General features: G+C 40.2%; 1 pseudogene; it reads right to left on the reverse strand.

Moving 5' to 3' along the window:
- Window positions 1–265: 265 nt before the first annotated feature.
- On the reverse strand, window positions 266–15,178 carry LOC132847754 (von Willebrand factor A domain-containing protein 7-like; annotated as a pseudogene).
- Between the last annotated feature and the right edge of the window lie 481 nt (window positions 15,179–15,659).

A 15,659-nucleotide genomic window follows, 5' to 3' on the forward strand; every position in this document is an offset into this window, starting at 1 on the left:
GCAAAAACAAACATTCAGCACTATTAGTGCTGGTTTGGTTGCTGGGACGAGCTGTGGATGCTGTAGAAGTATTTGTGGTGATGTTGATGGTGTTGGTTGGAGGGGGTGCAGTGCTGGTGCTTGGTTCTGTAGCCGTTACAGGTTTAAAGCATGTGGCAACATTTCCAACTTCATCCACAGCAACCAGTTCCAGATCTGGTGACATTCACTCCTGTGTCACTGAGCACAGTAGTGGTGGTGAGGTTGCCATTTCCCTGAAGGATTCTCAGTCACGTTTCCCATCAGTCACGTTGGCAGGGAGGTACCATGAGGAGAGGCTGCAGTTGCCTGAGCAGTTAGCATATGCACTTACAGCCTCACACACAGGAGGCATAAAATCTGTTATCTTTAAGAAAGACACAACATTTCAGTATTAGTTTCAGTTCAGACATTTTGACATTTTGTGTTATTAATGCTCAGATTACAGACTTTCCTTCAAAAAAAAATCTTAGTGCCAAAGTACTGTAAAGGCAGAAACACTACATTTTTTTGTTTTAAAACAGATTTATATTTTTGGCCTTTGAGCAGCTTTTCCCAGATCACCAGAGAAACAGGAAATTAATTTTGGAGTTTCAGTGGTGCTGACGTATAATGTAATGAAGTGTCAGCTTTGAAACCTAAATGTCCTTCTCTTCAACAACAAAATATGGACATTGAATATTCCTTTGACAATGTCCAGGAATATTTACTGTAATATTAGTAATTACCGGAGCAATGACAGCAATACGTAGCACAGCGTAGTTAGAGTCACTTCCATCAGCTGCTTCAGCTTCAATTGTCACAGTGACATCAGATCCAGAGGTAGTATTTTCAGGAACAGTCAGAGTTAATGTATCATTCACACTGGCTCCACTCTCAAGAGTTATGGATGTGTTAAAATGAGTTTAAAAATTGCGATCATTGCTAACTGTAATATCAAATCTTCCTCCAGAGCTATTAGTTGCAACTGTAAAAGGGAGAGTGAATATTTTTCCTGTTTCCATTGTTCCAACTTCTTGAGTCTGAGGGTAAGAAAGAAAGGCAAAAAAGAACTACATTTTTACCCCCCAAAAAATTATCATTAAATGCCATTACAATCAGTATTTGCAAACTTTGATTTTACTTAAAAAGTTTTTCGTTTTCTTCTTATATTTGAGTCCAATATTACATTTGGTTCACAATATTTACAGCTCATGTATACTGCTTAATTTTAATTAAATTGTTATGTTGTATCAAATTATAATATATCATTTTGCAAGATGTCCTTTCATGAGGGCAAGTATAAAGAAAAAACATTGATCACTCACAAAAATAATTTCTATTATCTTTTACTATCTATCTGTAACTACTTCTATCTATAACTATTTTCACATTTAAATGAAAAGATTATTCTTTTTTACCTATAGTGCTGGTGACAATTTGATTTTTTTTTTTATGTGAAGCTCATTTTGTTTTTAGACTTACATTTATAGTCACAGTTGATGTTTGAAATTGAGTTGGCGACTGTCTCTGAAAGATGTTATCTGAAGATCTAGAGAGACTGTGCTGTCCAACCACACGAACAGTAAACACTCCTGCCGGGATGCTGTTGAAGGTCACTAAGTACTGGCCACTAGCTACCTCTTCTAGTGACCCAAAAGTGTTGAATATTGAACTTGATGCTTCAACCAGAAACACCTCTGTAGGCCTCACACTGTCCCCACCAACCATGGACACCAACAGGCTAACATTGGTGTCTGAATGAAGGTTAAAAAAAAAAGAGACATTAGGGTTTTTGTTTTGTTAACATAACGAACAAATATACAAGGATATAAAAGAAAATCTTTTAAACAGTGCTAACTGATTATCTGTTAATGACATTAACTGGTTAGCTGTTAATGACTTACTTGCAGGCCGGCTGTTTAATACAGAATAGCTTGGATGAAGCCCTTGGGAAAGTTCTACAAAGTCGAATAGGAAGTCAACAGCACTTTGACCTGAATTTAAAACAAACAGGCAGATAAAAGACAGACAGGCCGACAGACCCAGTAAGTTACTCACTGTACTGGACCATATCATTAATTTCTGTCATGTGTTAATTCACAGAAAATCAGGTGGGAGCTGCAAAGATTTTACCAACAACTTTGATGGTGTAGGGTTGTGCTGAACTAATATTGAAGAGCCACAGTCCAGTCTGATCTGCAATATTTGGTTGCACTGTATGGAAGTTACCAACTTTATGAATAAGCCCCAATGTCCCATTCAGTACAGTGCTGTTCTGTGAGAATCCTGGAATAGATAATAGCATATTATACACATTTAGCCTAGTATTTCATAAAGTGGATGTTATGTGTATGTTGCTGTTTCACAGGATAAAGATTATTTCAACTACAGACCTGAGGGACTAATGATGGTGTAATCTGGAGAGTTGCCTGTGATGTAAATTGTCAGGTTTTGCACAGAAGAATCCACAAAAACTGAAAAGTTTTCAGTTTTTGTTGGGTTTCTTACAGCCTGAAATAGAGTGACCTGAAGAAGCAGAAAAGTTAGTTTCTTAGTGCTAATATGAAATTTTCAAAGTTTTCTAAAAAAAATAAATAAATAAATAAATAAAAAAATTAAGTAGTATATTATTTTAACAAACTGAGTTTTTAAAAAAAAAATACATTTGTAACCTCCAGGGTCAAGGATCCACCCCTCCCTTGATAGCCACATTAAGGGAACAAGACTCTAAAAGTGGATGGGGTCCTTAAGTGTGTCTTTTTTGGTAAAAAGGTTTTGATCTTAGGGATGGATGAAAGAGCAGCATGAAAAATAGGAGACTTTTGCCTAATAATAATAATAATAATAATAATAATAATAATAATAATAATAATAGTGCATTTTATTTCATGGACGCTTTCAGAACACCCAAGGTCACCTTACAAGCAATATACAGGTCACTGCATAAGACAAAACACATAAACAAAAGACAAAAATGCCTAAGACCTCTTTATTAACTCTTCTCTCTATTCTATTCTTCTCTATTTTATTATATTCTATTCTCTCAAACTATCTGTCTTCTCTGTACTTTATCATCCTCAAATGTATGTCCTTTAGATGAAGACACACTGCTGATTCTGGTCCTGAGGTATTGCTTCTTCTGTGGTTGTTTTGTCTCTCGAACATAGAGCTTATTAAAATGTATTGCTCTTCTTCTGTTTTGGTGTCCATTCTTTAGTATGGGCAAGTCTCTGTCTTAAAAGGGTTTGATAGGTTTAAAGTTTCTTGGATACTCTTTCTTGGGTTTATAATGTTTTTACGCTGACTCTGGGTCTGAACTCTGTCTGTCATCCTTCTGCTAGAAGCTGTCTTATTTAAAGCTACTTTGGATATTTACATGCCTTGAGGGCTGCCTTCAGATAATTGTTTTCTTTCTTATTTGCTTCTGTTGAGGTGATTATGCTTTCTGCCCTGTGGTGTAGTGCCCTACACTAGTGTCCTAGTGTCCTAATTTGTACAACACAAATTGGAATCATCATGTTTATCTTCATCTGAAGAACCAAAAAGACACATTTGAGATTAATAAGTTACACATCTTGGACAGAGAATTGAGATGGTTTGAGAGAGGAGTGAAGAAGGCCATCTAAGTGGCAAATGCTTCTTTCAACAGAGGTGGAGGTTTTAGGCAACAATGGGTATCCTATTTTTCATGCTGCACTTTCATCTATCAATCTTGGCTTCAAATCAATTATCATGTGCCACCACTGTCTGATTGAAACCTGCAGCCTGTTCCTTTCTGGGCACATGTGAACACTTCTGCTGTAGCTGATTGAATAATTTACTAAAGTAGGTAGATTGAGGTAATTACTTGATCATGTTGTGGTCACAGGTTTTGTGACTATCTTAAAACTATCCCAGAAGCACTGAATGTAAAGACGGATGTCAAGTGATGCTTTATTATGCCTCTCTCTCTTTTATCTAAAGTATTTATATAATTACCAGAGTAGAGCTGGAGATATCTGCAATAATGCTAGTGGCCTGGTCTAGAGTTCCTTTGGTGACTTCAATAGCCTGACCTCCAGAGGCTTGAGCCAGGTCATGGTAGACCTGGTTTAGCGGAGTGAAAAACCCAGTGGATGCTCGCTTTTGGCGATGTACAGATGTGATACTTCTTCTGTGACTTCGAAAACTAAAGCCATTAGTTAGCATAAAGGTCACCTTCAGATTTGGAAAGAAAGAACATTGTGTTATCTCATTTTAATGAACATCTTTTTAAAATGTTTAAATTAACAGTATCAATATTCAGTATCAATAGTCTTGTGTGTATATTACAGATTTTCCAGCTGCTTTGGTACAATCATCAAACAACAAAAATAATTCTCTAAACACTGAAGTACTGCACACTGAATACTAATTAAACTAGTTGGGCTTTAATTGTTTAAATGGGCTAATTGACCTTTAATTGTTTAATCAGAACATTATAAGAATTTCTCATTGCTTTAACACTGAATTCATATGTATGCATACTGCTGTCATCCTTTAAACATGTTATGCACTGAGTAGGATTTACTTATCAGAATGAAGTACCTTAGTACTCGAGTACTTGTTACTTATCTGTAGTTGAAGATTTATTAATACCATTAAGATGATTACTGTGAATATTAGACCTTATTGCATAGAAAAAAGATATTAACATATATTTACTTCTCTCATTGACACATTTCTTTAAGCTTTTTCCATCTTGGTGAAGATTTTAGTTCAATATTTTGTGAAAGCAATGATTAATGTAGAAATAGTAACTACAACACTCCGGCATGACATGGTCCTGTGGTCTCCAACAACAAAGCTGGCTTATGTTGTGGAATTAACAGTACCATGTCTTCTGAGAGAAAAAAGAACAAATATTCTGACTTGGCAGCTGAAGCATCCTAAAACAAGCTGCTGAAAAAAGCAGTAACTGGCTCTGGATCAAGCGTTAGGACCCCATCTAGATAGCAGGGTAGAGACATATGGTATGCGGTAAGGTGTAGGCCTGACTCAGAGAGAAGGACGCTCCTGCCATGGAGAGCCTATCAGGGATATAGAGGGTATGGCATGGAAGTGGGTGTACCTGGGACGCTTGGTCCACTGTTGGGCCTTCTGGAGACATTGTGGGCTTCAATCAATGAAGTGTCAATGATGCAAGATTCCCACCAAATGACCCCAATAACATACTTTACCCTCCTTTTTCACCACTCAACACTGGCTGCTACTATCAAGGGTTTCCTAATAAAGGGATTGAAACATCTAGTTCTATTTGCTAGTTCTAAATTGCAGATGACAACAAGGGAAAGGCCATGTGACAGCATGGAGAGACAGCTGACCAGAGACAATAGACCCCAACGGGGCTGTTATGGGCCAGCTACCCATAGCAGCAGGCTCTGCAAATGCAGAGGTGCAAGACAGACTGCCTTCCCAGTAATTACCCTTCAAATAAACATGAAATCGAATGAAAGAAATAACAAGACTCTTGACAAACCAGCAGCTGGATATGGTCTTCAGAACAAATGCCTGAAAACTACTAACCCAGGGCTCCGCATTGATCGGATTCTGTCAAGGAGAAGATTAAATCAGTTGGATAAAAAAAAAGCCACAGTCCACAGAGAATCAGCACCCCAGGGAATGAGGAGGAAGTTTCAAGCAGAACCACCAAGCCCACCGCAAAAAAGAAAGCATGCAAGGACGTAAGCCGTGGGTGAAATTGCTGAAGTCTAACAGCAAGAAGTGGGAAACCATCAACACAGACTTAAGCCTTATCCTAAGTAACATCAAAGGAGAAGCCAAGAAGTACAGTAGCTGAAGAAGATGGGCAACCTTATCAACCTTATTCCTTCCCTGTCAGGAAGAAAGACATGCTTCCCACCACCAACTTCCATAGGCGAGAAGAGAATTCCAACAACTTGTGAAAGAGAGGCAACGGCTAAGAAAGTTAAAGAAGGGCAACAGTAGAAGAAAGGGAAGGCATCAACTTCCTTCAAGAGGATATAAAGCACAGGCTCTCAAAACTCTACTGAGCAGAAAGCATACGAATGCACCGGAAGAAGAAAGAAAAAGCCAGAACCGATTTCAACAAAGACTCTTAAATTTGTGAATGGCATCAAAAGACCAGATTGAAGACCATCTGAGAACCATCTATACTGATGAGAGAAAAAAAATGAACCGATCGTTGTCTCCACAACAACAACAGTTTGATATCAGCCCTCCCAAGTTGAACGAGGTGAAGCAGGCAGTGAAAAAGGCAAGAGCGTCATCTGCTTCAGGCCCTAATGGCCTACCGTATAGTGTCTACAAGAATGCTCCAGATGTTTTAAAAAAATTCTGTGGCAAAACATGAAAGTGGTGTGGGACAAGCAAATCATCCTGAAAACCTGGCAAAGAGTGGGAGGGGTGTTCATCCCAAAAGAAAAGTACTCAACCACCATTGAACACACAGTTTGAACACCATTGTGGGAGAGATCGCCATGTCTCATTGGACAGCTACTACCCGCCTCAAGCTGGGCAGCCTCCAGTTAATAAGGTGCTGTCCCACCATAGCCTGCTTGCTTCACTGGGTGCGTGGAGCTTAGAGAACCATCTCGACAAGCAGGCTACAAACTCTGCACCAGGCAAGATACAAAGAAGAAAAAAAAAGACTCCAGCTCTTTGTTTTGCAAGCTGGAACGTCAGGAACTTGTGTCCTGGACTCACCACTGACCTGCAGCAGGTAAACGACACACGGAAGACTGCCGTCATTGACAGGGAACTCTCCCGACTGAAAGTCGATATTGCCTGTCATCAAGAGACCGGACTGGCTGACAGCGGCACCATCAGGGAAGCCATTTACACTTTCTTCTGGCAAGGAAAGCCCTCGGACGAACCTAGGCAGCACGGTGTCGGCTTTGCTGTAAAGAACACACTCGTCGCCTTCATCGAGCCTCTGTCATCGGGCACTGAGAGGATGCTTGCTCTCCGGCTGTCAACATCATCAGGCCCAGCCAACATCCTCAGCGTGTATGCCCCAACCCTCTGCTCAAATAAAGAAGAAAAAGACCAGGCTCTGGATCAAGCAATATCCAATATCTCCAGTACCGAGGGCCTCTACCTACTAGGAGACTTCAATGCGAGAGTGGGAGCTGAAAACGAGGCATGGCCCACCTGTCTCGGCCTGCATGGAAGGGGTAAGATCGACGAGAATGATCAGCGACTGCTGGAGATGTGCTGCTCCCACAGCCTATGTGTGACTAACACCTTCTTCAAATGCAAGCAGATCCACAAGGTGTCATGGAGACACCCTCGTTCCAACCACTGGCACCAGCTAGATCTCCTCATCACCAGGTGTGTGGAACTAGCCAGCGTCTTTCTCACCCGCAGATAGCACAGTGCCGACTGCGATACGGACCACTCCCTTGTGGCCAGCAAGGTACAAATAATCCAGAAAAGGCTCTGCACCAGTATACATATAGCTGCCGAAATTGGGGATGCAAGGGGCATGTACGAGTGTATCAAGAAGGCAACAGGCCCACCCACCTCTAAGATCGTCCCACTCAAGTCCAAGACTGGCGAAGTCATCAAAGTCCAGGGGAAACAGCTGCAGCGCTGGGTTGAGCACTATCTTGAGCTGTATGCAACCCAAAACGTCATCACCGACACCGCCTAATGCCTTACACCGACATCCCAGACCTGCCAGTCATGGAGGAACTAGACACACCACCCACCCTGGAGCTCAGAAAAGCTATCGACTGCCTCGCTTGTGGGAAGGCCCCTGGGAGTGACGGCATCCCACCTGAAGTTCTTAAGATCGGGAAACCAGCACTACTCCGACCCCTGCACAAACTCCTCTGCCTCTGCTGAGGACACATCCCCCAGGACATGCAAGATGCAAACATTGTCACTTTGAACAAGAACAAAGGAGACCGCAGTGACTGCAACAATTACCGAGGCATATCCCTCCTCAGCATCATTGGAAAGGCTTTCGCCCGTGTCGCCCTGGCGCGCCTGCAGACCCTAGCCTCCCGCATCTACCCAGAGTACCAGTGTGGTTTCCGAGCCGGCCAGTCAACTGTAGACATGATCTTCTCACTACGACAGCTGCAGAAGAAGTGTCGTGAGCAGCAGACGCCCCTCTACATTGCCTTCATAGACCTGACCAAGGCGTTTGACCTGGTCAGCCGGAGTAGACTCTTCAGGCTCCTGCAGAAGGTCGGCTGCCCCCCACAACTGCTGGCTATCATAAGATCATTCCACGAGAACATGCACAGCACAGTGTGCTTCAACGGCGCAACATCGGAGGCCTTCCCAGTCAGCAGCAGAGTAAAGCAAGGCTGTTTCCTTGTGCTGACGCTTTTTTGACATCTTCTTCTCCATGCTCCTCCAGTACGCCTTCAAGGACTGCAGTGAGGGCGTGTACATCCACTGATGGCAAGCTGTTCAACGTCGCCCGTTTCCATGCTAAGACCAAAGTCACAGAGGTACTCATCCGTGAATTGCTCTTCGCCAACGATGCAGCCTTGACATCACACACGGAAGATGGACTGCAGAAACTGGTATGTCGCCTCTCCCACGCCTGCAAGAAGTTTGGACTAACCATCAGTCTGAAGAAGACTAACGTAATGGTGCAGGACGCAGACTCCCCTCCTACCATTGCCATCGAGGGGTACAACTTGGAAGTCGTTGAGAACTACACATACCTTGGGTCCACCATCTCCAACTCGCTCTCTGTTGATACTGATGTGAACGGCCGGATTGCCAAAGCATCAGCAGTTATGGCCAGACTGAACCAGAGGGTCTGGAACAACCACAACCTCACTGAGAAGACCAAACTGCGTGTCTACCAGGCCTGCGTGCTCAGCACACTCCTCTACAGCAGCCAGGCATGGACCGCCTATGCGAGACACGAGAGGAAACCCAACAGGCCACATCTGCGATACAACGATGTCTGCAAAAAGGACATGAAGATGGCCAACATCAATGTAAACAACTGGGAGAGCTGTGCTGACGACCGCCCCGCCTGGCGTCTTGCTGTCAGACAGGGGGCTCAGAAAGCCGAGGAGGTGAGAAACACAAACCTGACTGCAAAGAGAGCCAGGAGGAAGGCAAACCAACAACAGCCTCAGCAAGAATCAGCATTCACCTGCAGAAAGTGCAACAGAGACTGTCACTCCAGGATCGGACTTTTCAGCAACTCGCGAAGGTGCAGATAGGACACCCAAACTGAAGCTACACCATTGTCTCTCGAAGACAGATGGATGCCGAAGAGAATATAAAGAATAATATAAAGATAGAATACAATAGAATAGAATAAAAAATCAAGATTAATATTAGATGTGTATGTAAAGACAAAGTCACAGATCAAAGATTTCATGTCGGCGGAACACCTGTCACAACTGTGTCAGAAATGCCAGTAAAGAGCTTGGGTAGATGGTATAATGCGAAGCTCAAAAACACTGAGCAGTTTGAAAAACTAAAAAATGATACCAGCATGTACATGGAGCACATCAACAAGACATTGTTGCCAGGAAAACTTAAGTTATGGTGCTTCAAGTTTGGCATACTACCAAAACTCTTGTGGCTGTTAACTGAGTATGAGATCCTCATTATCAAGGTTGAAAAGTTGGAATGGCTGATAAGCATGCAGCTGAAGCAGTGGCTTGGAAATCCACATTGTTTAAATTCTGTTGGACTTTATGGACATGGCAAGTTGGAATTACCAATCACAGGCTTGTGGAAGAGTTCAAATGCACCAAAGCAAGGCTCATATTGACACTAATTGAATCCGAGGATACAGTCATACAACAGCGGTCCCCCAGGTAGTAGTGGGAAGGAAATGGATTCCATCAGAAGCTGTTCAGAGTGCAGAGTCTGCACTTCAATTCAGAGATGTGGATGGACAAGTACAGAATGGTAAGACAGGGTTTGGGCTCATCTCAAAAACTGCTCTGTGGAACAAATCAACATTAGTGCAGAAGAGACAGCTAGTGGTAGAAGAAGTCAGGAGACAGGAGGAAGGAGAGCGACATGCCAAAACTGTCTTATTGGCCAAGCAGGGGAGATGGACCAACTGGAGCGAAGTTGAGTTTTGTCAATAGAGTCACATACGACCTACTACCGTCCCCCAAAAATCTGAAAGGGTGGTATGGAGAAGATCCTGCCTGTTCCTTGTGTCAAGTACCTCCATCCATAAGGCACATTCTATCAGGGTGTACTACAAGTCTCACCCAAGGGTGCTATTCTTGGTGGCATAACCAAGTACTCAGAGAGATTGCATTAATATTGATACAGAAGTGAACCACTATTATCAACCTCCCAAAAAATTTGGCAGGATAGGTCAACTTCTCAAATTTTGTACCAGCTGGCCAACATCAAGAGCATTGTGCAACACCTAAGGATGCAAGCATCCTTCAGCGCGGGATTGGAAATTGGAAGTGGACCTTGATAAGAAGCTTGTGTTTCCCCCAGAGATAATGGCTCGAACACTCCGGCCAGACATGGTACTGTGATCTCCACCAACAAAGCTGGCAAATGTAACATATGTAATATGTAACAGTACCATGGCTTGAAGCATCCCAAAACGGCTGGAAGACCCGCATCTTCCCAGTAGAGGATGCAGGAGATTTGTTGCAAAATCTACCACCAGTTTGCTGAGGAAAATAGGGGTGAAGGGTCACTCTCTCCAACAGGCCATCATATCTGGATCAAGTGTAAGAACCCCATCTGGGCAGCAATTTAGAGACAGATGGTATGCGGTCAGCTGTAGGCCTGACACAATTAAATTCAATTCAAATTATTTTGTAAAGTGCTTTTAACAAATGACATTGTCTCAAAGCAGTTTTACAGAACATACACAAAGGGACACAGAAAGAAGGACATCCCTGCCATGCAGAGCCCTTCAGGGATATAGAGGGTATGGCATGAAGAGGGGTGTACCTGGGATGCTGGGTACACCATTGAGCCTTCTGAAGACATTGTGGGCTGGGTACACTGTTAAGCATTCTGGAGACATGGAGACATGTCAATGAAGCAGGGTGCCCACCTGATGACCCCAATGACATACCCTACCCACCTTTTTTCATCACTCCACACTGACTGCTACTATCAAGAGTTTCCTATTAAAGGGATTGAAATATCTAGTTCTATTAGCTTTAATACACATGATTCAATTATAAAAATGGATTTTCAAGTGAGCTATTACCTTATTAGGTAAGACATATAGTTTTGCTTACAGAATAAATGCCTGTGGCACTTGAATTTAATTTTTGAGAAGTGTTTTTGGAAATTGGCCAAATCTAACTGAGAAAAACAATAAGCTTTTTTTACAATTATAGATACTTACAACAGACTATGTTTTCTCAATCAGTGCTTTCATGGTGCTTGTCAACCATTTATCTTTTGCATCAGCATCAGTAAAAACAAAAATCTCAGTCTGTGGTGGAGATCCAGTGAGGGTGAGCTAGAATGAAATAGGAATTAATCAGGAATGACAAAATGACTGACTGATCAAGTGGCAGAGACAATAACAAGAAGTCAACTTTTTTTAATTGTCTTAATAGAAAGTTAGAACAGCTAAAGTATTTTTTTTTAAATAAAGTTTTTAACTTTCTTAATAGAAAGTTAGACTTTAATTGTCTTAATAGAAAGTTAGAACAGCTAAAGTATTTTTTCTTAACACTAGGACTTAACACTATTTGGCCCCTTTGTAATAGGAGAAGAAGTTTTTGTGTCATGAATTTCCACTGTGGCTGCTTTAACATGAATACAAATGTTTTCATAAATGTAACTATAAATGGAAAAAAGTATGATGTGTCATTCTTTAATGAATATTTAACATTTAATCTTTTAACCTTTACATGTTTTATTTTCAGACATTTTAATATTTTGAAATCAACAACAAAACATTATAATATTGTTTGACACTTAAATGTTTGTTTGGATCACATGATTCAAAGAGCACCAGGTTGGGAATTTACCCTGAGTCCTGAGAGACACATTTCCGGTGTATCTCCTCCAGCATGAGCTATAAGTGCATTGAGTTGTTCTTTAAACAAATTGGGATCAGTTGTTCTTGTTAGGGGGCCATAATCTGAAATAACAATGTGCAAGAACAAAATTTTATTTATATCACCGTAACCTAGACAATTCCCCCAAACCACAAGAGGGTGCATTGTTTGAACATATTCATATTTGCCCAATCTCTCCGCATGATTATTCTCACCTGTTTAATGTTATTTAAAAAGTTACCTTTTTAAGCTCATGTGTTTCACCATTTCTTCATCTGTTTTCATGTAAAAATGTAAAGCCTAAACATAAAACCTGACTGAACATGCTGTTTTAGGGAAATAATAAATTCCAGACTGGTGTGATGTTGCCTATTGTGAAACTGAATTCCTATTATCACCTTGAATTAGGAGGAATTTCAATGTCAAACAGATTTTTGTTTCGCAGAGAAACACCTGCTGAGAAGTATGTTGAAAGAGCTCTAGTTATAAGAGACTCATTTCAATACCATGCAAAATTTAGCTCAGATTATTGGGACACTAGCAGCTATTTAGTTAGCTATATATCATCAGCTTGGGTGCAGGACATTGCAGGTAATCTTATGTGTAAAACAAAATGGAATATGCATTTCTGAAGCTTTTCTGAAGCTTGGACTGCTAAAATTTGGACTGCTAAGATTTCTCTTTCATCGAAAGAGCTTATGCAAATAGGTCAGTTGTATAAATGAGATAAAAGTAAGCTGTTCTGGATAAAAGCATCTGCTAAATGCCATAAATAAATAAAATAACCAAGCCTATGAACTGACACATTTGCTTTGAAAGTTTTTTAGAATCATGAAGAATACTTCATTGAGCAGATTTTTTCATACAAAGTCCTAAGGATAGAGAATAACCTTCTAATTTGTGTTCACAAACTTTTGTACATCAAGTTGAAAATCCTACTTGTTTCGTCAAGCATTTTGTTTATAGCATTTTTCTTAGATAAATGTGCAGATCTGGAGGGTTCATGCATTGGAAAGTTGTAGTAAAATGAAAAATCTAGATGCTATCATCACTTTTTCATCAATCTTTCTGTGTTTATTATGCATATAATCACACAAAGCATATAGTGGCATGCCCAAGTATTAATATTTTATAATACAGGAATCAGACTTACCAGGGTCATTAAATTCCACAAGGATGTATTCTGAAGGTTTAGCTGCTGTGCGTGTTTTACTGTCAATAATGGATGAAGCAACTCTCCTGACCTCATCAATGTCATCAGACATGCTGCCAGTGGTATCAATAACAAAACACAGTACAGAAGTCTGGCTGAATCCCATTAGTCTGAGGGTGACAATTAAGAGCACTGTTACATATATCTGTACTACTAAGCAGATAAACCTGGATTAGCAGCTAAAGAGAAATTCTACTTCTACTCGCATCTACTACAAATAAACTTTACAATACATTACATTCTGTGATTAAACCCTGTGTTTTATGTTTTCTACTATTTTTTCATCCACTTAATACCTATCATTTTTGTATTACATTACAACTACCAAATGGAGATGGCGGGTCAAGCATACACTTCCTACAAGTGCATTAGATTAGTTTATATTCTAATCACATGCTACTTTTCCTAAAAAAATCCAACAGCCCGAATACCAGTAACTCTCCATACAGTCTAAAACTATTCCAAAGTTAAACTATTACAGTAAAAGACTTGTTCTGATACCTAAGAAATTCGGAATCTCCAATTGCTGCTCTAATATCTTCCAATAGTTCTCTGGTAGCAGCAGTTGCTACTGATGCTGCCACATCATGTAGATACCCATGGCTAGAGCTGTCAGTATCCTTGTTTATGCCACCTTGAAACCAACTTGATGGATCTAATAATCCTCCATGACTGCACTTTCCTTAAGATAAAATAGAAATTTAAAGTTTAAATTTTCTGTACTGTATATTCATCTCATAATAGAGTTTTCTGACTTTTTGTCTGCTTAAAGTCTTTGAGACATTACCTTTTGGTTTGGACAAGCCAAAGTATCCTGATGTTAGTTTCTGCTTTTCAATGACCTCTTCCAGTATGTTTGCTGTGCAGGTGCTGCTTGTACATTTTCTGCATGTATCTGAATCTGGCAATACAAATAAGAAACATGTTGTATGACATCAAAGTTATTTCCTTTACTTTCTTTAAAAGATGCTCTGCCATGTTTTCTTTTTGTAGTTGCATTAGTGCATATGCTACACAACCTAGACTTCTTTATAAGGGGACAGTATTCGATAATAATACTGCATTACTTTAAAAACAAATCTGCATCTGGGTGTTTATTACAAAAAAAATGGACAGATGGACAAATGTAAACCACAAGTTTACCCATATTCCCATAGTCTATTCATTTACCTGCTATGTTACTGATTGGGGTGTCTGGTTTAATCAGGTTGGAATAAGGTTCTCTCTTTCCTAGTTCAACCCAGTTACTATGACTGTAGAAATCCTAAGGAAATGACATGAAGTAGAGTCAAAATTAAAACACAATCAGAAAATAATTAATTAAGCCTCACATTCTGTTAATAGTGAGCAACTAATGTCCTATTGGTTCAGGACTCTTCTTGAGATATTACAATTTCAAAAACATGGTGTCATACCTGCAAAGTGTGTAATATTTTACCAAGTGTCTCTCTGGCAGTTTCATATCTTTGCTGCTGGACACTGTATTTGACAACAGAAACTCCTGCAGTAATAAGATTCCGTCCAGACAAAAACTCCTCATCGTCAAAATGGTAACTTCCAGTAAAAGGATGACGAAAGTCAATCCAAGCATTGTGCTTATTTATCTTATCAATGTTCCTTTGAAATTGCTTGGCTAAATTAGATGAGGAACAAACTTCTGCTACTGACTCTACTGTCAGTGGGACAGGCTGGATGAAGAAAAACAAGTTTTTCAAAGATTTCTTGTCATAAAAAAAATCAAAACAATATTTGATTTCAATAGATCTAAATAGCTTTATTCACCAGAACGATATTTCGTTCTTGCTGGAGTGCTTGCAGTTTGCAAACATCAGCTGTTGTTTGTAGAATTGCATCTTGAGTTATATCCTGATGCTTTTTAGATTTTGTCCAAAAAGGCATAAAGAGCACTGTCTGACTTATTATGAGATACAGACAGATCAGTGTTTGAATCTGTACATTGGTGGTAATCATCTTCAAGACTGTGGAAATAAAAATAATTCAAAATAAGATTTCAAAGCAGACTGGGGTTTCAATATGTGCTGTCCAGCTCAGACAATAAAATCAAGAAATACAGACAATATTTACAGTATCTATCATGCCATACCACCGAGAGGCATCTGACTGGCTTCAAATTTACCCTGTAGGCCAATGACCCCAAACATACAGCCACTGTCATACAGACTATCTTCAGTATAGAGAAGAACAAGGAGTCCTAGAAGTGCTGGTTTATCCCCTATAGAACCATGATCTCAAAATCATCAAATCTGTCTGCGATTACATGAAGAGACAAAAGGATCTCCTACCTGCTTCAAGATCTATAAAGCTCCTTCAAAAACAAATGACTTACATACATGGATACATACGTATGAATGTACAATAAACACATACATATGTTAATATAATCTGCTTTCTCAATATTTCTGTCTATAATTCTAAACTCTTTGAGTCTACAGAGG

The sequence above is a fragment of the Tachysurus vachellii genome, chromosome 6 (genome assembly GCF_030014155.1).
Source record: "Tachysurus vachellii isolate PV-2020 chromosome 6, HZAU_Pvac_v1, whole genome shotgun sequence".
Taxonomy (NCBI): domain Eukaryota; kingdom Metazoa; phylum Chordata; class Actinopteri; order Siluriformes; family Bagridae; genus Tachysurus; species Tachysurus vachellii.